We start from the raw sequence: 21,579 nt of genomic DNA, 5'->3' as shown, positions 1-21,579 counted from the left end.
ATTTGTTGAAGTAGCCAGGAGAAAGGAAGAACAAGAATCTAAAAGGGGTAAGGAGATAGGAGAGGAGGATGTAGTCCCTAAATCTAACCCTATCTTGAATGAAGAGCCCTTCTTGAAGGCTATCAAAGCCCTAGGAGGAAAATCTATGGAAGGTGTACCACTTTTCTATGGAAAGATGGACATAGATGCAGTCATGGACTAGATAGATGGCATGGAAAACCATTTTGAGTGTGAGAGGGTATCAAAGGCACAAAAGTTTAAAGTTGTTAAGTCAAGGCTTAGAGGCTCAAGTCTAACATGGTGAAAATATGTACATGATGAAAGAATCAACATGGGTAAGACTCCTACATCTAACTGGAAGGCTATGGTCACTAAGGTGAAGGAGAAATTTCTACCTAAAGACTTTGAGATTTAGCTCCACAAAAGAAGACAAGGGCTGAAGCAAAAAGATCTAGATGTGACCTCTTATACTGAATAATTTTAGAGGTTATGTCTAAGATCCAAAAAACAAGGAGATGAGCCAATCAAAGTGGTAAAATATCTAGGTGGCTTGAAGTGGAATATACAAGAGGAGCTTAGTTTGTGGCTACCTACAATAGTTCAAAGATGCCATCAACTAGCTCTAAAGGTAGAGGAAAACAATAAAAGGAAGGGAGAATCTAACTTCAAGGATAGAGGCAAGGATAGAAATCAAAGAGGACAAAAAAGAGGCTACCAGGGTAGAGGTAGTGAGCAGAAGAATCAAGGTGAAAGCAAGTCCACAAAGCAAGCTAGTGATAGCTCCTCGAGAGGTGGTTACAACAAAGGAAGAGGCAACCAAGGAGGATCAAGTTGAGGGAGAGGATCAGGCAAATCCAATTCATACTTTGCAAGTATGAAATGTTACAACTGTGGTCACTTGGGTCATCTAGCCTGTAGATGCCCAAAGAAGCCTTCTTCCTCAAATCAGGACAAGAGAATGGCATATGTGCAAGAGGATTGTAGAAAGGAATTTGATGTAGACCATATTGAGTCTAAAAAATATGAGAACCTCATGTTTAGTAGAGTGTTGATCAAACAACTAGCTCCTAATGAACCTAAAAATAAGAGGGCCTTGTTTAGGATAAAATGCAAAATCCTAGGAAAAGTATGTAAAGTAAAGGTTGAGTCTGGTTCTACTGATAATGTAATATTAGAGGAGGTTGTTATTAAGTTGAAATTGCAGAAGATACCTTGTGAAAACCCTTAAAAGGTCACTTGGCTCAACAAGGGACAAAGCATCTTGGTGAATGAGCAAGCTTGGGTGGAATTCTCAATAGCAGGATAGAAAGACAAATTGTTGTGTGATGTTTTGCCTATCGATGCTTGTCATCTTTTGCTAGGTAGCACTTGGCATTTTGATAGAGAAGTTGTGTATGATGGTAGGGAAAATTCAATAACTTTCAAGAAAGGAGGCAAGACCTTCAAAATTTAGTCGTATTGGAAGGGGAAGATACACAAACAAAAGTGCCTAGTGTGCTATTTTGTAGTCGGAAAGAGTTTGTCAAAGACCTCAAGGATGAGGAATGCCAAAGTTTTGTAGTAGTATTGAAGTCTGAAGAAAAAGAGAACGTAGCCAAGGAACCCTTACCAATTGAAGTTCAAACTTTGCTTGGAAAGTACAAGGACGTAGTGAGTGATGGTAGACCAGCTAGTCTACCTCCTAAGAGAGTTATTAGTCATCAAATTGACTTTGTTCTAAGTGCTTCCTTACCTAATAAAGTTGCATACAAGTTGGCTCTAGATCAAAACTTACAAGTGGCAAGACAAGTCCAAGAATTGATGGATCAAGGCTTGATACAAGAGAGCATAAGCCCATGTGTAGTTCTTGTTGTGTTGCCATCTAAGAAAGGGGGAAAATGGAGATTATGCACAAATTCAAGAGCCATAAATAGGATTACAATGAGGTATGGGTTTCCCATATCTAGGATTAAAGACCTCATGGATTGTCTTGGAGGGGCTAAGTACATTACAAAGCTGGACCTAAAGAGTGGTTATCACCAAATAAGGATAAAAGAGGGAGATGAATGGAAAAAAACATGTAAGACTATTAATGGCCTTTATGAATGGCTTGTAATGTCATTTGGTCTTTCCAATACTCCTAGCACATTCATGAGACTCATGAATGAAGTGCTCAAGGATTTCATTAAAGATTTGTAGTGGTGTATTTGGATGATATACTTATTTTTAGCAAGACTAGAGAAGATCATACCAAGCATGTTGAAGCAGTTTTGAAGAGGCTTCATGAGGAGAAGCTAGCCATAAATCTTCACAAGTGTGACTTCTTCAAGGAGGAACTAGTGTACTCAGGCTTTGTGGTGTCTCAAAAACATTAAATATGGATAAGGAGAAGGTTCTTGCTATACTAGATTGGCCAACACCTACCACATCTACAGAGGTAAGAAGTTTACATGGTTTGTCTTAATTCTATAGGAAGTTCATTAGGAAATTTAGTGGTATTCATGCACCTTTATTGGAAACCATAAAGGGTGGAGTCAATTCTAAGTTTAAATGGACCTTGGAAGCTTAAAAGTCTTTTGAAATATTGAAGAAACAAGTAGCTACTTAGCCTATCCTAAAAATTCCTAGTTTTGAGATAATTGTTCACCTTAGAATGTGATGCCAGTGGCTTAGCAGTAGGTGGTGCATTGAGTCAAGTAGGTAGACCAGTGGCTTTTTATAGTGAGAAGCTCAATTGGGCCAAAAAGAAGTACTTATCCTATGACCTAGAGCTCTATGCCTTAGTTCGGTGTCTTAGGAAGCGGAGACATTATTTCTTGCCCAAAGAATTTGTTGTGTGTATAGATAACCAAGCTCCTAACTACATCAACACTCAAGAGAAGCTAAGAAATAGACACTTGAAGTGGATGGAATATTTGTAGGCCTTTACCTTTACAATCAAGCATAAGAAGGGCCAATTGAACAAAATGACAGATGCACTAAGTGGGAAAATTATGACAGTCCAAGAGATTCAGCTCCAAAGCATTGGAATAGAGAGTTTTCAGAATCTCTACAAAGAAGACGAGGACTTTGTTGAAGCCCACAAGGTATGCATGGATTTTGAGAATCATTTTCACAAAAAAAAATTAGAATATACCTTGTAAAATAGCTTGATATTCAAGGGTAATCAGTTGTGTGTACCAAGGGGTTCCATGAGAGAGAACCTAATATAAGAGAAGCATAATAGTAGCCTAAGTGATCATTTTGGTATCAACAAAACCATAGAACTAGTGCAAAGGTTCTACCATTGGCCAAAACTAGTAAGGGATGTAACCAAGTATGTGGAGCAGTGCATGGTGTGTATGAAAGCCAAAGGAGGGATCAGCAATGCAAGTTTATATCTGCCTTTACCAATTCCAAATAGGCCATGGGATTGTGTAAGTATGGAATTTTTTTTAGGTTTACCAAGAAACAAGCAAGGGTATGATAGAATTTATGTTGTTGTTGATAAATTCAACAAAATCAGGCATTTCATTCCATGTAGGACAACTAATGATGCTAGTCACATCACCCATTTATTTTTCAAGGAGGTTGTATGGATTCATGGACTCCCATTAAGTATTGTATTGAACAAGGATGTTAAATTTTTGAACCATTTTTGGAAAACCTTGTGGAAGAAGCTTGATACAAACATTTCTTTTTGGTTCAGCTTACCAGCCCCAAACTAATGGTCAAACTAAAGTAGTTAACAAGACCTTAGGGAACCTTCTAAGGTGCCTAACTAAAGAATATGGTCAAAGTTGGGATGTTATTATTTCACAAGCGAAATATTTATATAATGATAGGAGGAACAGGACCACTGGTAAGAGTTCTTTTGAGATAGTTTATGGGATGAATCCAAGGGGTGCATATGAACTAAGATTTCTTGGAGACATGGATCTAAGAAGTGGCCAAGCTAAAGACTTTGTCCAAACCCTAAAGAAAATCCAAGAATAATTCAAGAAAATCATTCAGGACAACACTCAAAAACTCAAAGCCAAGGTGGATGATAAAAAGAAGGATGTTTAGTTTGTTGTTGGGGACTATGTGATGGTCCATTTAAACAAGGCCATGCTTCAAAAAGGAATTCTTACTAAGCTATAGATGAAGAGAGTAGGGCCTTGTAAGATATTGGCAAAGTATGGAGAAAATGCCTACAAGGTTGAGTTACCTTCAAATTTGGGCATATCCTTTATTTTTAATGTGCAAGACTTGGTGGCATACAAAGGGAACCTACCCTTGGTCAGTCTATATTTTCATGTTGATCTTGAACCTGCTGCAACGCCTATAAACAACAAGTTGGAAATAGAGGAGGTCATAGACTCAAGGGTGAAGAAGTCTATATGGAGAACCTCATCAAGTGTTAGGGGAAGCCTACTTTAGAGGCTTCTTGGGTTGCTAAGATAGATTTCAAGAGACTTGGCATACCCCTAGACATGATACCATCAAGTTTCGCTTTGCTCTTTGGAGGGGGAGGGGGGGAGGGGAGTATGGTGCAGGAACTCCTAGGTAGATTAGTGTGTAACCTAGGGTTCTTTTGTGCTTTGGCTTATAGTGATAATAGTGACACCACTAGTCCAATAATAGGTCCTATTTGGTCCTTAGGTGTTCTTAGGAGAGTTGGCAAAACCCAACATGGCCAAAGTGCTAGAAATTGGAAAATATTGTCGATTAGGCAACATAGGTCCTAGAATGGGAAACATTCTAGAATAAGATTTTGTATGACCTTCAACATGTTATTTGAGGTTAGTTCATACTTCTTACGTGTCCACTTGGTTGTTACAACAAGTTTGGAGGTCTAACTCCAATTTGGGCAAAAGTTGTTGAAATGTTGTCATGTTGTCATGACAACATTTTCTTGCTCAAAGAGCAACTTTAAAAAAAAAACAGAGTGTGGGAGGTTCTAACTATTTGGAGTAGTTATGGAACCGATAAAGGAACCTATAAAAGCAATAGGACAACCTTTTTCATAGGTTGGTCAAGTTGGAATAGCATTGTATAGGCTATATGCAGCATTTTGGAGTTGCCAGTTATTGGTTTTTGAAGGTATTTGAATAAGGATGGATTGAATAGTGTAATTTGAGTGTTGGAGAATGTAGACACTTAAAATTGTCCCTAAAGACTATATTAATTTATTAATATTTCCCATGACATTGTAATTAATTATTAATTAATTAATTACATTGCTCACATTCTTCTACTTATTTAATTAAATTATCTTAATTAAATAAGTTCATTCTCCTAAGTATTTAAATTTAATTTAAATACCCTTAGCCTTAATGTGTTAAATTAATTTAACACATGATCCTCCATCATCCCATTTTTTTCAAATAAAATTTGTTTATTTAATCCTCACATCCTATTAATTCCTCTAAACCCATGATTTGTTAGAATTCTTTTAGAATAACTGAGAGGGGGGTGAATCAGTTATTCAAGGTCCAATAATGTCCAATTCAAACTTTCTAATAAAACAGGAGTGAATCAGAAGTACTATCCTTTTTCTTTCTTATCATGCATGTAATTAAGCATTAAACAATCATGAAAAGTAAACATGCATCACACCATAACACAAAGGATTTTGATAACCTAGAAACCCTCCAGGAATAAGAAGGTAAAACTGGGGTGGGGATGATACCCACAAAATAACTGCGCAATTGATTTCAACCACTTCAGATGGTTTGCCCTATTAAAGGCCTGCCCGGTTAAAAGCTTTACATAGTGTCAAATGTGACCCTGTTAAAGGATTTCTACACTCTATTAGGAGTGTGCCTTGTTAGAGGACTTAAGAACATTCAACTTAGAATGTCACCCTATTAAAGGATTTACATAGAGCTGTTAGGCTCACCCAAGTCCATGGGATTTACAGTCATCTTCTCAAAAGAATCTTCCATCCCTCTCTAAGGATCTCCTATCCTCCTCCTAAGGATCTCTTTATCCTTCTCCTAAGGATATCTTTATCCTTCTCTTGGGGATCTCTTTATCCTTTTCCTGAGGCTTATCCACCTAGTTGTTAAGCTAACCTAGCAATGTAGGATTTCAATATCTAATACAATGGTAAGAGAGTATTAGAAAGTTTTTGACCTAATATAGATTGCAACTCTAACCTTGCAGATTTTAGATCATTCTTTAGTTCTTTTCTTTGCTTGGCTTTCCTCCCTTGCAGTGTTGACAGCTTTTCAACCTTCAAGATCTGTCTCCTTGAGTTCCTCCACTCGTTATGCCAATGCACTCCATGATCACTTGATCAACTCAAAGTCTTGATGCTTTGTACTTACTCCTTACTATGTCCTCCTTTACATTAGCCTTCTCTTGGCTTCAACCACACTTGTGACCAACTCCCCCTTCTCACACACTTGATTTCTAACCTGTAACTCCTTATATAGAAGTTTTGTTCATCATTTTCCGCTCAAATCTTTGCTCTGAGAAAATGATATTGTTTTCCCTCCAAATTGCTTCTTCTAGAAACTTCATGATAAATCCATTAGCAATCACCTTGAATTGGTTTGCATGGTTTACATAAAATTCTGTGACATCTACTCATCATCCAACTACTTCACAAAATTTGATGTAACAAACTTATCGCTACTAATCTGGCAAATCTTTGACTTAACAAACAATGCAACAACTTGGCATCATTGGTTTACTGATGCTCAACTCCTTCTGTGTTACTCAACTTCTATTGTCATTTTACTAGCGCTCAGCACCTATAGCATTTTTGCTTTGCTCAATACTTGAAGACTTACTCGGCATCCATTACTTCTTCTTTTTTATGCTCGGCACCTTACCAATTCTGTGTTACTCAGCACTTGAAGGATTATGTGTTACTCAACACCTAAAGGATTTTGTGTTACTCAACACCTAAAGGATTTCTTGGCACACACTAAAGATTAACTTGCTCGACTTCAACTGAGAATCTGCTCGGCTCTAACTAGCTTGCTCGGCTCTCTCCAATGAACTTAGTTAAGCTTTATAAATGACTAAGTTAAACCTTACATCTTTGTTGTGTCTTAGTGTGTCCATCCTCGTAGAGTATGTCATCAATACACTATTTCATCAATGGCTTAGTTGATCCTTATACTTCATTACAACATCATAACTTCAACCTTTCTCTAGGTACTTTAGTTACATCTTATTGATTGCCACCTCCTTGACAATCAACCAATTGATAGTATTTGGATCACTTAAGCAATTGTCATTCCTGCAAGTAGCGAGTTTGACATCAATGACAAAAAAATGATTGAAAACATTCTTTACCAATTCCATTATTCTTCATTCATGATCTTTTCAATCATTTCCAACATGATTAAATTAAATTTTATTTAATTTAATCTTAAGCCTAACCTAGAGCCTAGCCTATAACCATCATTGTCATTCTCTTAAGTCTACTTCTCTAACCCAACTTAATCATTCTTAATCTCCCTCCTAATCCCTCTCATTAGCCCAAGAGTGTGCTCACACGTGTGAGATAGCATGCCTACACACTACCCTTTGCACTATTGTCTCCCACTCTTCTTCTCAAGTTTTCTCACACATGTGTGAGCAAACTTTGAATTTTTGACTATTTACATGGTTTGCATATCACCTTATGTGGCATCTACATAGATGCCACCTCACCAAGCCCTCCCTCAAGCCTATAAATAGAGGCCTTGTCTCAAGCATTTGCATCTCTCATTATTGCATTGTTATCATGCCATTTTAAGTCTTGAGTTTTCATGCCAGGGTTTTTATTGTAGTTTGAATTTTCATAGAGATTTTTAGGTGAATACTAACCATTTGGTAGTTGGTTTAGCTTTGCATTTTCATTATTAGTCTAGTTTACATGCATTTTCTCATCTCCATTTCATTTACATCTTAGTTTAGCTTGCATATCTAGTTAGTTTCTTTGGTTCATTTCATATTTTCACCATTGAATGCTTTCAAGTATGGCTTTCTCCATAGCCATTTCTTGAAGTATTCTTCATTTCATATAGTTTAGGATCATATTGCATCCTCACTCACATTTGCACACTCACTCAAGAGATTCATCATTTTGTTGTGTTTGAGAGAGCACACCAAACATACCCCCCATCTTAACCCACCAACAAGGCCTCTCATAGGTGCCCTTATTGAGCTATAAAAGTGGTTGGAAGATTGGGTTTGTTGGCTCCTTAGAGTTGTAACACTTAAGCAAGCATTAGTTAGTCAATATTTTTTCACTTTAATGAGTCTTTGATGCATATTTGAAGTTTTTAACTATTGTTTGTTTGTTGATTCGTGCTCCCAACAGGTCACATTTTCTAGCACACATTTTGGCATGCCCAGTGGGACCCATATCTCTTTTTTTCATCCAAAAATTTGTCAAAAAATTCATAATCTATTGTCAAAAACCTTACTTTGCCATCTGTGCCAAACGCAGTGTCATCTGCATTCTATCATCTACACAGATCAGTGTCTATGCAGATTAGCGTCTGCACATATTGGCATCTCCGCACGTTTTTTTTTTTAAACAAAAAATTATATTATGTTGTCTTCGAAGTTTTTTTTTTGTCTCTGCATATTGTTGTCTACGTTGTTGGTGGCCTAAAAATTAGTCATTTTTATAAACTGTCGTCTGCACCTAGTATACAGTCATCTACACCTTTAGGTGATCTTTTTTGTCATTTGCAATTTTTCGGCAACCTATTTTGGCGTCTGTAATTTTTTGGCTTTACAGTTCTGTCGTCTCCGTAGTTTCTTCGCGGGTTGTCATCTCCACTGATTGGCGTCTCTGCCCTTCTTCTTTTTTAAGTATAAATTAAATTTTGACTTTTGGTGGTTCTGTAGGATTGAGGTCATTCTAAGCTTATTTACATATAGAAAAAATAACAAAAAAAAAAGTTAAAATAAATTTTCCTATAGTAAAACCTTCATTTTTGAGATTTTCTTGTGAGGCTAATCAAGTTTATTTTTTCTTACAGATTGGAGCATTTTAAACACCTAACCATGTTTCTTGCAAGTTTCTCTTAATGTTTTATTGCTCTTGGGAATTAACTTTGAAAAACTTAAAACAAACCAAAAGTGATTTTCATCACTAAAGAAGATTTGTAATGATTCTTATCACTTAAACTTAAGGGTTAATGAACTTGTATGGATTAAACACTTTCATTTGAATGCATGAATGTTAGGTTAGCCAACATTTGGACTTGGTACTTAAAATTGACGTGGTGCATAAAATTGACGTGAATGTTTAGGATAGAAACAACATTTGGTTTTGGTGCTTAAAAAGAATTCACACCATCTTGAATGCATTAAGGGACAATGGACATGTATGCCTAGGCTAGATCACATTTGAAATTAATGCTTAAAATGGACATGTATGCCTAGGCTAGATCACATTTGGATTTGGTGCTTAAAATGAAGTCATACACTCTTGAATGCCCTAAAGTAAATTGGCTTTATTTTCAACATTTTGTTTTCATGCACTTGCTTTACTTTCTTGTTGACGAATCTACATTTTCATTTACGTTGGCAACATTTCAAGTTGGAAAGAACCTTGCATGTTTTAATCATGAGTGTCTTCAATTAGATTACAAAACCTAAAGCTTCATTGGAAAGAACAAGTGTCTTTTAAACCCCAAGGCCACTTACGTATTCTCTCCCCTCGCACCTTCGGGTGATTTTGGGTGCACAAGAAATAAGTTGTCTTATTTTTCTTTTTTTAGGAGGCCTACTTGGGGATTTCATCACCCCTTGGGATGATCCCAACTCCAATGTTCTGGCAGAATATAAATATCGAGAGGTGAATCGAAAGACACCTCTCTTGGAGAAAAATATTGTCACTCTTGGCTAAGCCCCAAAGAACTTTATACCTTTGGGAAGTGAAGGAGGATATTTGGATTACCGTCTCCCCCTGGCTATGTGACAGTATTTTCTTTCATCTACAGATTTGGGCCTCAAGTACCTTGCATATTTCGAGGACACCCTCTAGTTGATCCTTGTACATCCTAGTTAAAACCTCATAGAATTGTTGGTGTGTTTGACATTCTTGAGTGTTTGAAACACACTTGCCTTGTATATATTTCCTTGTTTGATTTTGCATTCCAAATTTCGGAAAAATCCAAAAACATTATAGAACATAAAAACTCAAAAAAATCGTAAAACTTCAAAAATCAAAAAAAATCAAAAAAAAATCAAAAACAACAAAAATAATTCTTGGTTTAGGTCTCCTTAGTCAAGCTATCCACATCAATTCCACATCATTTATTCTTTCTATCAAAGTCATCACCCTCATACATCTCTTGTCTTCATCATTCAAACCATTCCTCAAAACCTGAATCATCTCTATTCATCCAAATCATTTCCTCATTTTCTTAATCATTCAATCAAATCCATAATCTTCATCCTAATCATGGTTCATAATCCACATCAAGATCCAATTCCCCCATTCAATGATTCATATTCATGATTCTTAATCTAATCCCTTGTCAAATTTAGTCATTTCTAATCAATTCTTAGTTCAATCCATTTACATCTTCCTCCATAATCAATCTTTCTAATTTCATTCATGTCTTCTTCTAATTCAACTTTTCATCAAATCTTCTACTTTGGACATAAGAGCATTGTCACGAACATTGGACTTTCATTCAAATTCAACATTCACTTATTTGCAATATCATAGGGTTTTTATCAAATCAAATCAATCCCTCATCCAATCCTATCCAATCAATATCAAATCAAATCCAATCAATATCAAGTCCAATTCAAATCAAATCAAATCAACACAAAGTTTGAAATTGCTCCTAGTCCCAAGTTCGTATTCCATCAATCATTGAATCTTTTGTCACTCTTCCTCTAGCATCCATGGATCTGAATTTGCTTAATCAAATGGTTGACAATCTTCAAAGGCAATATGGAGTTATACCTCCCGTTCAACTAGCATATCAAATCCATCCTCAAAACTTCATATCCAACTCTAATTCATCTCACGTTCATTATTCTTCTACCTTTAACAAGGGAAATCCACCTCATTATCCTTCAACTACATACGATTCCATTCATAGCCCACACAATTCCTAAAACACAAATGACCTTGCCACAAAAATTGAGCAACTAAAGAATTATCTCTTAGCAAGCCAAAAAAAAGAGTCCACCTTCCATGCCATGTGTCCTCTTCCCCCATGTTTCGAAGATCATAGTCCTCATGTCCCATCCAACCCCAACCCTCCATGCAATCCCCTATCCATAGTTAAACCTTCCCACAATCCTCATCCTAATCCTCCAAAAACATCATCTCCACCTCGTAAGGGGTATTTCTCATCATTCTTGCTAAGTGTAAAATACAAAATGAAGAGAGCCAATCACCCAAAGTCATACACCCCATTCCATCTCAAGACCTTCCTCCAAAGCATGACATTATAAATTCCTCTTCTCCTTTAGATCCAAGAATTTCTCCATCCCATCATTCCCCTATCCCTGAAGATCCATTTATCCCTCCTACTCCATCTCATGATCCCCTTCCTAATCAAGATCAAGGCATTCAATGTGTCATACACCTTACCGCTTCCCCTCCATCTCAAGAGTTAGCATCCTTCGATCCTCCACTTCATGAAGAAGTTCCTTCCACTCGATCCACTCATACTCCTCCATGTCAAGATCAAATCACTCCATCTCATGATCCACTTGTTCCACTACATGATCCTCTTGTACGTCATGATCAAAGCACCCCTTCATTTTTCTTTCATGATCCCACCTCATCTCAAGATACCATCATCCATCATAATCCCCCCTGTGATCCTAATCCTCCACTTGACCCTATCACACCTATCCAATCCACTCATGCATCCCATCTACCTGGACTCACATCTTGTGTTGAAAATGATAAATATCCCATTAATGAAATAATTTCTCAAGATGTTGGTACACCTTCCACTCCTTCCAAATCCAAAATTATCCCTCCCACGCCTAAAGCTTCCCATGATTCATATACCAAATCCATTTTAGGACCTTATATCCATATTCCCATTCCTTCCTCCCTTCCATCCATTCTAGGTCCTTATATTCCACTGCCAAATCCTTCATCCCCTCCATCCATTTTGGGTCCTTACATACATCCATCCACCATATCCATGTTTTCCACTTCATCCCCTCATAGTCCTAATAAAGATCAACAAAGGAACACATCCTTGAAATCCTTCCAACGTTCATTGTCCATATGTTGTCCACCACATTTATCTTCATGCACCCATACCATGGCCAATGGAAGCAAATTGGATGCCAAAGAAAAATAGAATAAAGTCAAAAATCCACAAAAATCCAAGGATCAACATGTCCCCTCTAAAAGACATGCCCAAGAAAAGACAAATCTGATCCAAAACCAAATCAAAAGGCCACAAAGGCTCAAAATCAAAAATGCAAAAATTTTGTGGATCCCAAAGCTACTTAATGTAGCAATGAATCTCAAAGAAAGATTCCAAATAACATCCAATTTTGCTAATCCAAAGGCTTCCCTCATGCATAATCCATTCAAGCTCCCACTTTCCAAATCTATTTTGGGTCCTTATATACCCAAATCCACCATCCTAAATCCATCATCTCCTTCATCCATTTTGGGTCCTTGTATCCCAAAATTCAAACTTACATATCCTCCACAATTTCCTCCTTTCCATCACCCTTCAAGGTGTGTTCCAATAATGATCTTTTCATCTCCTTCATCCACCCATTCACAAGTCTTCCAACCTAGCATCCATGAACCATTTCTTCCTCCTACCCACTCCACCCCCTTAATCCAAACCTTTTCATAAGTCATTCTCCTCCATTCCCCAATCTGCCTCATCCTTCTTTTCACTATCCTACCAACATCTATGCGAACATAGTCAAATTTCCTTGAAAATAACAAAGAAAAATAAAAATTAAAAAATATCAAGGGATACCATCCATGTAAATAGATGCTTGAGTCCTCCTTTCATTCTCCTATCATGTATCCATTACCTTCCAATTCCTCTTATCCATCCATTCTCTTTTCCTCTTCCACTTGCACTCTACACTGGGGGCAAGTTCCATCCATACCACTCTTCCTTACATATCTTCCATCTTCCATATTCCATTCCTTATCCCTTTTTTGACTTTCCTTTGATCCATCCATATGCACTTTCCATATCCCTTGCACATCCTTCATACATTATCCTACATACTTTCATAATCCTTTCATAGCTTTGATCTTGACATGCTATCCCTCTCTTTCATCTCATAGTCCTTGTCATGTTCATCCATTTTCCATCCATACTGCTACATATTTCTATCCCCCTTTCATATGTCCTTGATCTTGGTTATCCCATCTATCTCATCCACTTCATATCCCCCATTTCATCCATACCCTCCATATCATTATCCCTTTTTCACACTCTCCCTCCCATATCCCTTATCCATTCCACTTTCATACGTGTGCTCGTGATCAATATTAGAGGCACAATACCAAAATGTTTATACATGCTTTGGTAGAGTACATGCCTTCCCTTCCTCCCTACATTAGCCTTCACACCATCTTTCGATTTTCATGCATCCTTTCCCACCATATTTTCTTCCATTTTCCTACCCTTGGTATGGGGCATTTGAACTCCTTTGAAACATAGTCCTTGGCTCCCCATTATCTAATACCATATCCTTTGGTCCTCCATATTATTCCTCCATTCAAATATCTCCACCCTTCCCATCCATTTACCATTCCTTAGTTATTCCTTGTCATTGGTTCTACTCGATTCCACCTTCCATCAATTTTTACTTCTTCAATCCATTCAATATTCCCTTCTTCTAATCATTTCATTCAAATCATTTTCATCATCACTTGCTTCATTTTTCCATCTACTTGCATATACCTTGATCAACTTTCTAATCTTCCATTAAACACACTTTCCTCTATCAACCATTTATCACTTTCTCTCTTGCACTCTCCTTCCATTCCAATTCAATCCATCCATTATCTTATCATATCTTATCCCAATTCTTCTAGTTCATCATCTAATCTCATGACACTGAGCTTCAACCCATCAAACTGAGCTTATCAAGTAGTGATTGCAAATAAACTTACACAAATTCACACTAAGACTAAATGATTTAAGAACATTGTTCCTTTCACACTATTGCCAGTGAACAATCACAAACATTCCAATACAATTCAATCACACAATCAAATTTTGCCTTACAGGATGAATCCTTCCTACATAGCCTTAACAAATTTCACTATCAGAATCAAGTTCATGGAAAGAACTGTGGACTGAATGACTACTTGGTCATAAGTTCTTTTGGTGATTTTATCTTTGTGTGTCAGTGATAGCCTCCCCATGTGTTCCTTGATCTTCAATATCTTGGTATCATTTGAATGGCTTAACCTGATTACACGTGTCATTTTGTGATATGATCTATTTTCATGATTCTTTAGCACATCTATGTCAATTTTCAATTTATGGTTATGCATTTCTCACTGGGGGCAACGGGTTAGCACACTTTCCACCAAAATCCCTAACAAGGCTTTGGGTGTGCCTAGACCTCTCTAGTGTGTATATGTCATTTGTTCCATCATGACTCTGAAACCTACATCTATTGTCTTGAGAGTTAAGTCCATGAAAAGGAATGCATAACTCCTCTTGCAATATCAAACTAAGGTGTGCTCTCCCATATGAACACAACTAAATCTCATACATTCATGTAGTTAAGTTGCATTTAGATTAATCATTATCCAATTCATCCTGCTTCATTTTAAGCTTACCAACAAGTCATGCAAGGCCTTTCCTTAAGCCTTTTTCCTTTCCTTTTCCTTCCTATGTCTATTTTTGAGAAAATGGGGCAAAACATAATTCTTTTTCACCCCATTTCCTTGAGGGGGGCACCCCTCCTCCTCTGTCGTCATTCTTAGGACTCCTATCCTTCTCCGCGGCAACCTATATTTTCTTTTCTTTGATATGATGTCATCCTGACATCACATCAAAGAGGGGAAAAATGTAGACACTTAAAATCATCCCTAAAGACTATATTAATTTATTAATATTGCCCATGATATTGTAATTAATTATTAATTAATTAATTACATTGCTCACATTCTTATACTTATTTAATTAAATTATCTTAATTAAATAAGTTCATTCTCCTAAGTATTTAAATTTAATTTAAATACCCCTAGCCTTAATGTGTTAAATTAATTTAACACATAATCCTCCATCATCCCCTTTTTTTAAAATAAATTTTATTTATTTAATCCTCGCATCCTATTAATTCCTCTAAACTCATGATTAAATTAAATTTCATTTAATTTAATCTTAAGCCTAACCTATAACCATCATTGTCATCCTCTTAAGCCTACTTCTTCTCTAATCTCACTTAATCATTCTTAATCTCCTTCCTAATCCCTCTCATTAGCCCAAGAGTGTGCTCACACATGTGTGAGATGGCATGCCTACACACTCCCCTTTGCACTCTTGTCTCCCACTCTTCTTCTCAAGTGTGTGAGAAAACTTTGAATTTTTGACTATTTGCATGGCTTGCATGTCACCTTATATGGCATCTACATGGATGCCACCTCACCAAGCCCTCCCTCAAGCTTATAAATAGAGGCCTTGTCTCAAGCATTTGCATCTCCCATTATTGCATTGTTACCATGCCATTTTGAGTCTTGAGTTTTCATGCTAGGGTTTTCATTGTAGTTTGAATTTTCATGGAGATTTCTAGGTGAATACTAACCATTTGGTAGCTGGTTTAGCTTTGCATTTGCATTATTAGTCTAGTTTACATGTATTTTCTCATCTCCATTTCATTTACATCTTAGTTTAGCTTGCATATCTAGTTAGTTTCTTTGTTGCATTTCATATTTTCACCATTGAATGCTTTCGAGTATGGCTTTCTCCATAGCCATTTCTTGAAGTATTCTTCATTTCATGTAGTTTAGGATCATATTGCATCCTCACTCACATTTTCACACTCACTCAAGAGATTCATCATTTTGTTGTGTTTGGGAGAGCACACCAAACATACCCCCCATCTTAACACACCAACAAGGCCTCTTATGGGTGCCTTTGTTGAGCTGTAGAGGTGGTTGGAAGATTGGTTTTGTTGGCTGCTTAGAGTTGCAAAACTCAAGAAAGCATTAGTTAGTTAATGTTCCTTCATTTTATTGAGCCTTTGATGCATATTTGAGGTTTTAAACTAATTTTTGTTTGTTGATTCATGCTCCCAACAAGTCACATTTTCTATCACATAGAGAAATTATGTATTTTTGTTTTACATTTGTGTGTGTAGTTTTTTGTTAATTTTAATTAGTTTGTAGTGGATTAGGAAATTCTTTTAGATTTTCCAAACTGTTGGTCTGAACAAAGCAATGTTGCAAGAATGGGACCTTAGGGCCATTTGGTTCCTTTGGTCTTTTGGGATTTGGAACTAGGTTCTATGTACTCTATGTACCAAGAAGAAAGGCCCTAGAAAATTCCAGCAAGCTTCTATAAGGTGATGCCATCACAAATTAAAAAGCAAGTGATGGAGGGGATTGAGAGTGCAGATACCTCAATCCAGGCATGTGGTAAGTAGGGAGGAGGTCTAACCTAGCTCCACTCCAAGGGAGGTATTTTGGAAAGTTACCTAAGGAGGTTTTTGAAGCCAACAACCATCAAACCCTTGAAACCCTTAAGTCAAGCCTAAAATAGTGATTTGACTGTATGAATAGATTGGGGTCCAGAAAATCACAAAATCTCTATGTAGGATGAAAAGGGTATCCATAATGCTAACTTGTTTGTGGTGTTGTTAAGCATATTTTCAAGATATCTCAGTTTTGAGTCACTTTGGCGGGCTAATTCTAGTAGCCCTTGTTACAACATTTTGTCTTTGAAAACCTTGTGGGAAGAAAGTGCCCATGAACTTAGTGTGGTTTTGAGACTTGGATGTTGTAAGGAATCCAAGAAGACCCTTAATGACCTTTGGGGTCATAAAATGGGTTTGAGGGCTAGATGTGGAATGGAGCAAGCTAGTAAGCAAGGTGTTGGAATTTTGTTGATGCCACCTAACTAGAGGATGAGGATCTCTTGAGTAAGGTCCTAGGAAGCTTAGGGTGTGAAAGAGCCCTAATAGGTCAAGCATATGACCTAAGGAGACCCTAAGAGAACTTGGGGAAGAAGAGCAACATTGTGTGTTACATCACTATCCTTATCTCATCTTTCTTTGCAAATTTCTCTCTAAGAAGATATCCAAGTCCTATCTTTTCATAAGAAGGTCTTTGATGAAATATTTGTTCATCAATTTTCTTAGAACTTGTATAGAGTTTCTCTAACTGTTGTTTAGCTTGTGTCAACACTTCTTTCACAATGATGTATTTTTTGAACTCCGCATGCTCTATCTTAATAGAATCTAATTCAAATGTCACTTGACTTTACTAGGATCTAAGGTCTGCATTCTCAAATTTTAGATCAGGTTCACTCTAATTGCCACTAATCTTAAGACACAACTTTAGTTCAACAATTTTCAACTCATGTTTCAAAATCTCTCTCTTTCTTAAAAATTTATATATCATCATTGTCACTAGTCTACGCAAATGATTCCTTGCAAGATATTAGATCATCAATTTCATCTTTTAGTTTGCCAATGTAAACTTTTGCATCTTTATATATATCTTTCAAGTTATCTCTCTCTTCAGTACGAAGGTCAATCTATGCAAGGGCTTTTTCAAGATTCTTCTTCAACTATTCCATATTCACTGGGATCTTACTTAAGTTGTTAAGCCTCTTCAAAGTAATTGTGCTCTGATACCAATTGTTAGAAATAGATAATACTAAGAGTGGGGGTTGAATCAGTATTCTACGAACTTTTGTCCACCACTAAATATTGTTAATTACTTTATAACTTGCATATGAAAGTAAACCAACAATGTTGAACAATAAATATAACCATACACATAGAGAACTCATAACACCATTATTTGTTAACTAGGGAAACCATGGCCAAGGAAAAACTCTAGAGGGGATGATACCCACTAGATGATTCATTAAACAATAGGATCTAGTGAAGGATATTGACCTTGTTAGGAGTCTATGAAGTACATATAGTGTCCTAAGTCCTTGTTAGAGGACTAGGCCTTGTTAGAAGCCTCAACCCTATTAGGAGTTGCTACAACCCTATTAGGAGTTGGTAGATCAATTTTAATATATGTAAGAAGAGTCCACTGCCCTAACATGCAATTATACAATTCAATTCCTTCACAAAATAGATATACATGCAATACTTGATTGCTATTGTAACTTGCACTTTCTTTGATCTTACATCAAATTTTGCATCACATAAGGTTCGTAGATGGTACTCACAATAATTTGCATGTCATATCTAATATGCAATTTTGCAATATTTGTGCATCACACACATTCACTATGCAACTCACACTTTATCTGCACAACATAAGATCTTTACTTGTGCATTCATAAATTGTTGCTCAATCGGCTTCCATGTCTTCACACACTTGACATAATATAAAATAATATCCACATAGTTAGCTTAACATGACTTAGTAATTATTTTAAAACCAAAATAATTCCTAAATTCATACAACTCTATTTTCTACTATGCCCTATTCGACACTATTAAATACCAACACAGTTAAACTTGTAACTTGTGTCATACTGATTATACACACATGCACACTAGTACACATTATCATTAAGGTGTCACAAAGCTTTCCTCAACTTCACTAAGCTAACTCTCTATGCATAGTCTGTACTGTTAAGATCTGTTCACTATATTGTTGTAAATTGTCTAATACTTAGACAATTTTCTATCTTTGAATGCATAAATGAAATGTTGAGTATATGTTTCCATAAATGACAACCATCAAGACATCTAACTGACCACATTGCTAACATAAACTTCATTTAGTGAGCTTCAAATAAGGGAATGAACCCTAACTTACCTCTTAGATATATAAATGCATCCTTAGGTAATGGCTTAGTGAATATGTTTGTAATTTGTGCTTTAGTATTCACATATTCCAATCTTACCTCTTTATTTTGCACCAATTCTCTAAGAAAATAGTATTTTATTACGATATGCTTGGTCTTGGTATGCATCACAGGATTCTTTGATATATTAATTGCACTAGTGTTATCACAAAAAATAACCACTAGATCCTTGATTTCTACCGTCATACTTGTCAGTAGTTGCTTGAACCAAAAAATATTGGAATAATTACTTGTTGTTGCAACATGCTATGCTCTTTTTGTAAACTGATAAATTCAATTATGCTTCTTACTTATCCAAGATAGTAGTCTTTTACCAAGAAAGAACACTCCACCATGGGTGCTCTTCCTGTCATCAACATTTCCTGCCCAATCAACATCAATTAAGGCTTTCAGATCTAAAATGCCTCCTTTCTTGTAGCATAATCCATAGTCTTCAGTACCCTTCAGATACCTCATGATTTTTTTTTATTGTCATCATATAATCTTATTTAGGATTATCTGAAAATCTTGCCACCATACCAACTGCTAATACAATATTTAGCCTTATATGCACTACATATTGCAATTTTCCAATCATTGATTTGTATGTAGTCTAATCTACTTCCTTGGTATCATCATTCTTGGAAAGCTTATGTCCAATAGATATAGGTGTTCCAATTGGTCTTGAATCTTCCATTACAAACTTCTTTAGTATCTCCTTGATATATTGGGATTGAGTAATGTAGATGCCATCTTTCTTCTGTTGAATTTGCAATCCAATGAAGAATTTCATCTCTCCAAACATGGACATCTCAAATTCCTTACTCAATTATTCTAAAAAATATTTGCACAAGTCATCATTTCTAGTAAATAATGTGTCATCCACAAATATTTTTTCCAACACAATCTTCTTGTCTGGTCTTTATTTGATATATAGGTTGTTGTTATGATTCATCTTTTGAAAACCAATCTTCATCAAATAATTATGAAGTCTTTTATATCAAGCTCTGGGAGCTTACTTGAGACCATACAATGCTTTGTGTAGTTTACAAACCATATCCTTTTTTGCTAGGATCTACAAAACCTTTAGGTTGTCCTATGTAAACTTCCTCTTCAAGAATTCCATTCAAGAATGTAGATTTCACATCCATTTGATAAACTGTAAACCCTTTATACGCATCATAAGCAAGTAAAGTCCTAACACCTTCTAATCTTGCAATAGGAGCAAAAGTTTCACCATAATTAATTCCTTCTTCTTGAGAATAACCTTTTTGTACTAACCTTGCTTTATTTCTTGAAACTTCTCCATCTTCATTCAGCTTATTTTTGAAAACCCACTTTGTGCAAATTACATTTTTATCCTTGGGTCTAGGAACAAGAGTCCAAGTCTTATAATTCCTTTCTATTTGTTCTATCTCTTCATTCATTTCTTTAATCCAACTTTCATTATCCAAAGCATCTTTAACTAATCCAAGTTCAAATTTAGTAAGAAAACATGTACCTTTCAATTTATTTCTTGTCATTGTACCATTTGGCTTGTCTCCAATGATTTGATCAGGTGCATGGTGCCTTCAAAGATATCTTGTCAACATAATTACTTTGGATCTAGAACTTATTCCACTAGCCTCGCCATGATCTTTTGTATCAAGCTCAGGTCCCAATGTCTATGACTCTAGTCCTTTAGACTTAGTTTTCTCTGGTTGTAACTCGATAGCTTCTGATTGTGACTCAAATCCTTCAGACTGTGACTTAGGTTGCACTGGTTGCAACTTGGGTGCTTCTGGAGATTTTGGGGACTCTTTTCTACAAACTCATCAATCCTCACATGTGCACTTTATATGATCTCATGAGTAGAAAAATTCAAATATTTATATGCTTTACTTCTATTGGAGTATTCTAGGAATATGCCTTCAGCACCTTTGACATCAAATTTACCTTTCCTAGTATCTTTCAGAATATAACATTTGCTACCAAATACTTTCAACTTACATTAGGTTTGTAGCCATACCATAGTTCATAAGGATTTTGATTTGAGTCCTTTTTCAGTTGTACTTTGTTCAAGGTATGCCCTGCAATACTGATTGCTTCCTTCCAGTATTTGATTGCAACATTCTTTTCTATCATCAAAGTTCTTGCACAATCCATGATGGATCTATTTCTTCTTTTAGTTGTACCATTATCTTGTGGTGTACCAGGGGCTAATATTTGTCTTTTGATTCCTCTTTCAAAGTAGAATTCATTGAATCCAGTGGAAATGAATTTACCACCTCTATTTGACCTTAAACACTTTAGCTTCTTTCTAGTTTCCTTTTCTACTCTATCCAGATATCATTTAAACTTTTGAAAAGCTCCAAACTTATCTTTTAGATACATTACAGTCATCATTCTAGAATAATCATCAACAAAAAGATTAAAGTACTTTTCTTCACTGTAGCTCTCAATTCCAATAGGTCCACATAAGTCTGTATGAACTAGCTCCAAGACTTCTTTAGAATGATAGTTTTTTCTTTTGAAACCTATCTTGCCTATCTTACCAATTTAACAATTTTTGCATAGGCCCATATCTGATTTCCTCAAACTAGGAATACCTCTCACTCTTTTATTTTTTCTTATCTTGATCGGATTATCAAAGTTCATATGACATAACCTTTTAATCCATAACCAA

Source organism: Cupressus sempervirens, chromosome 3 (genome assembly GCF_028749045.1).
Source record: "Cupressus sempervirens isolate cs-2001-9-10 chromosome 3, ASM2874904v1, whole genome shotgun sequence".
In the NCBI taxonomy this organism is placed as follows: Eukaryota; Viridiplantae; Streptophyta; class Pinopsida; order Cupressales; family Cupressaceae; genus Cupressus; species Cupressus sempervirens.
Note: the sequence above shows the minus strand (reverse complement) of the source record.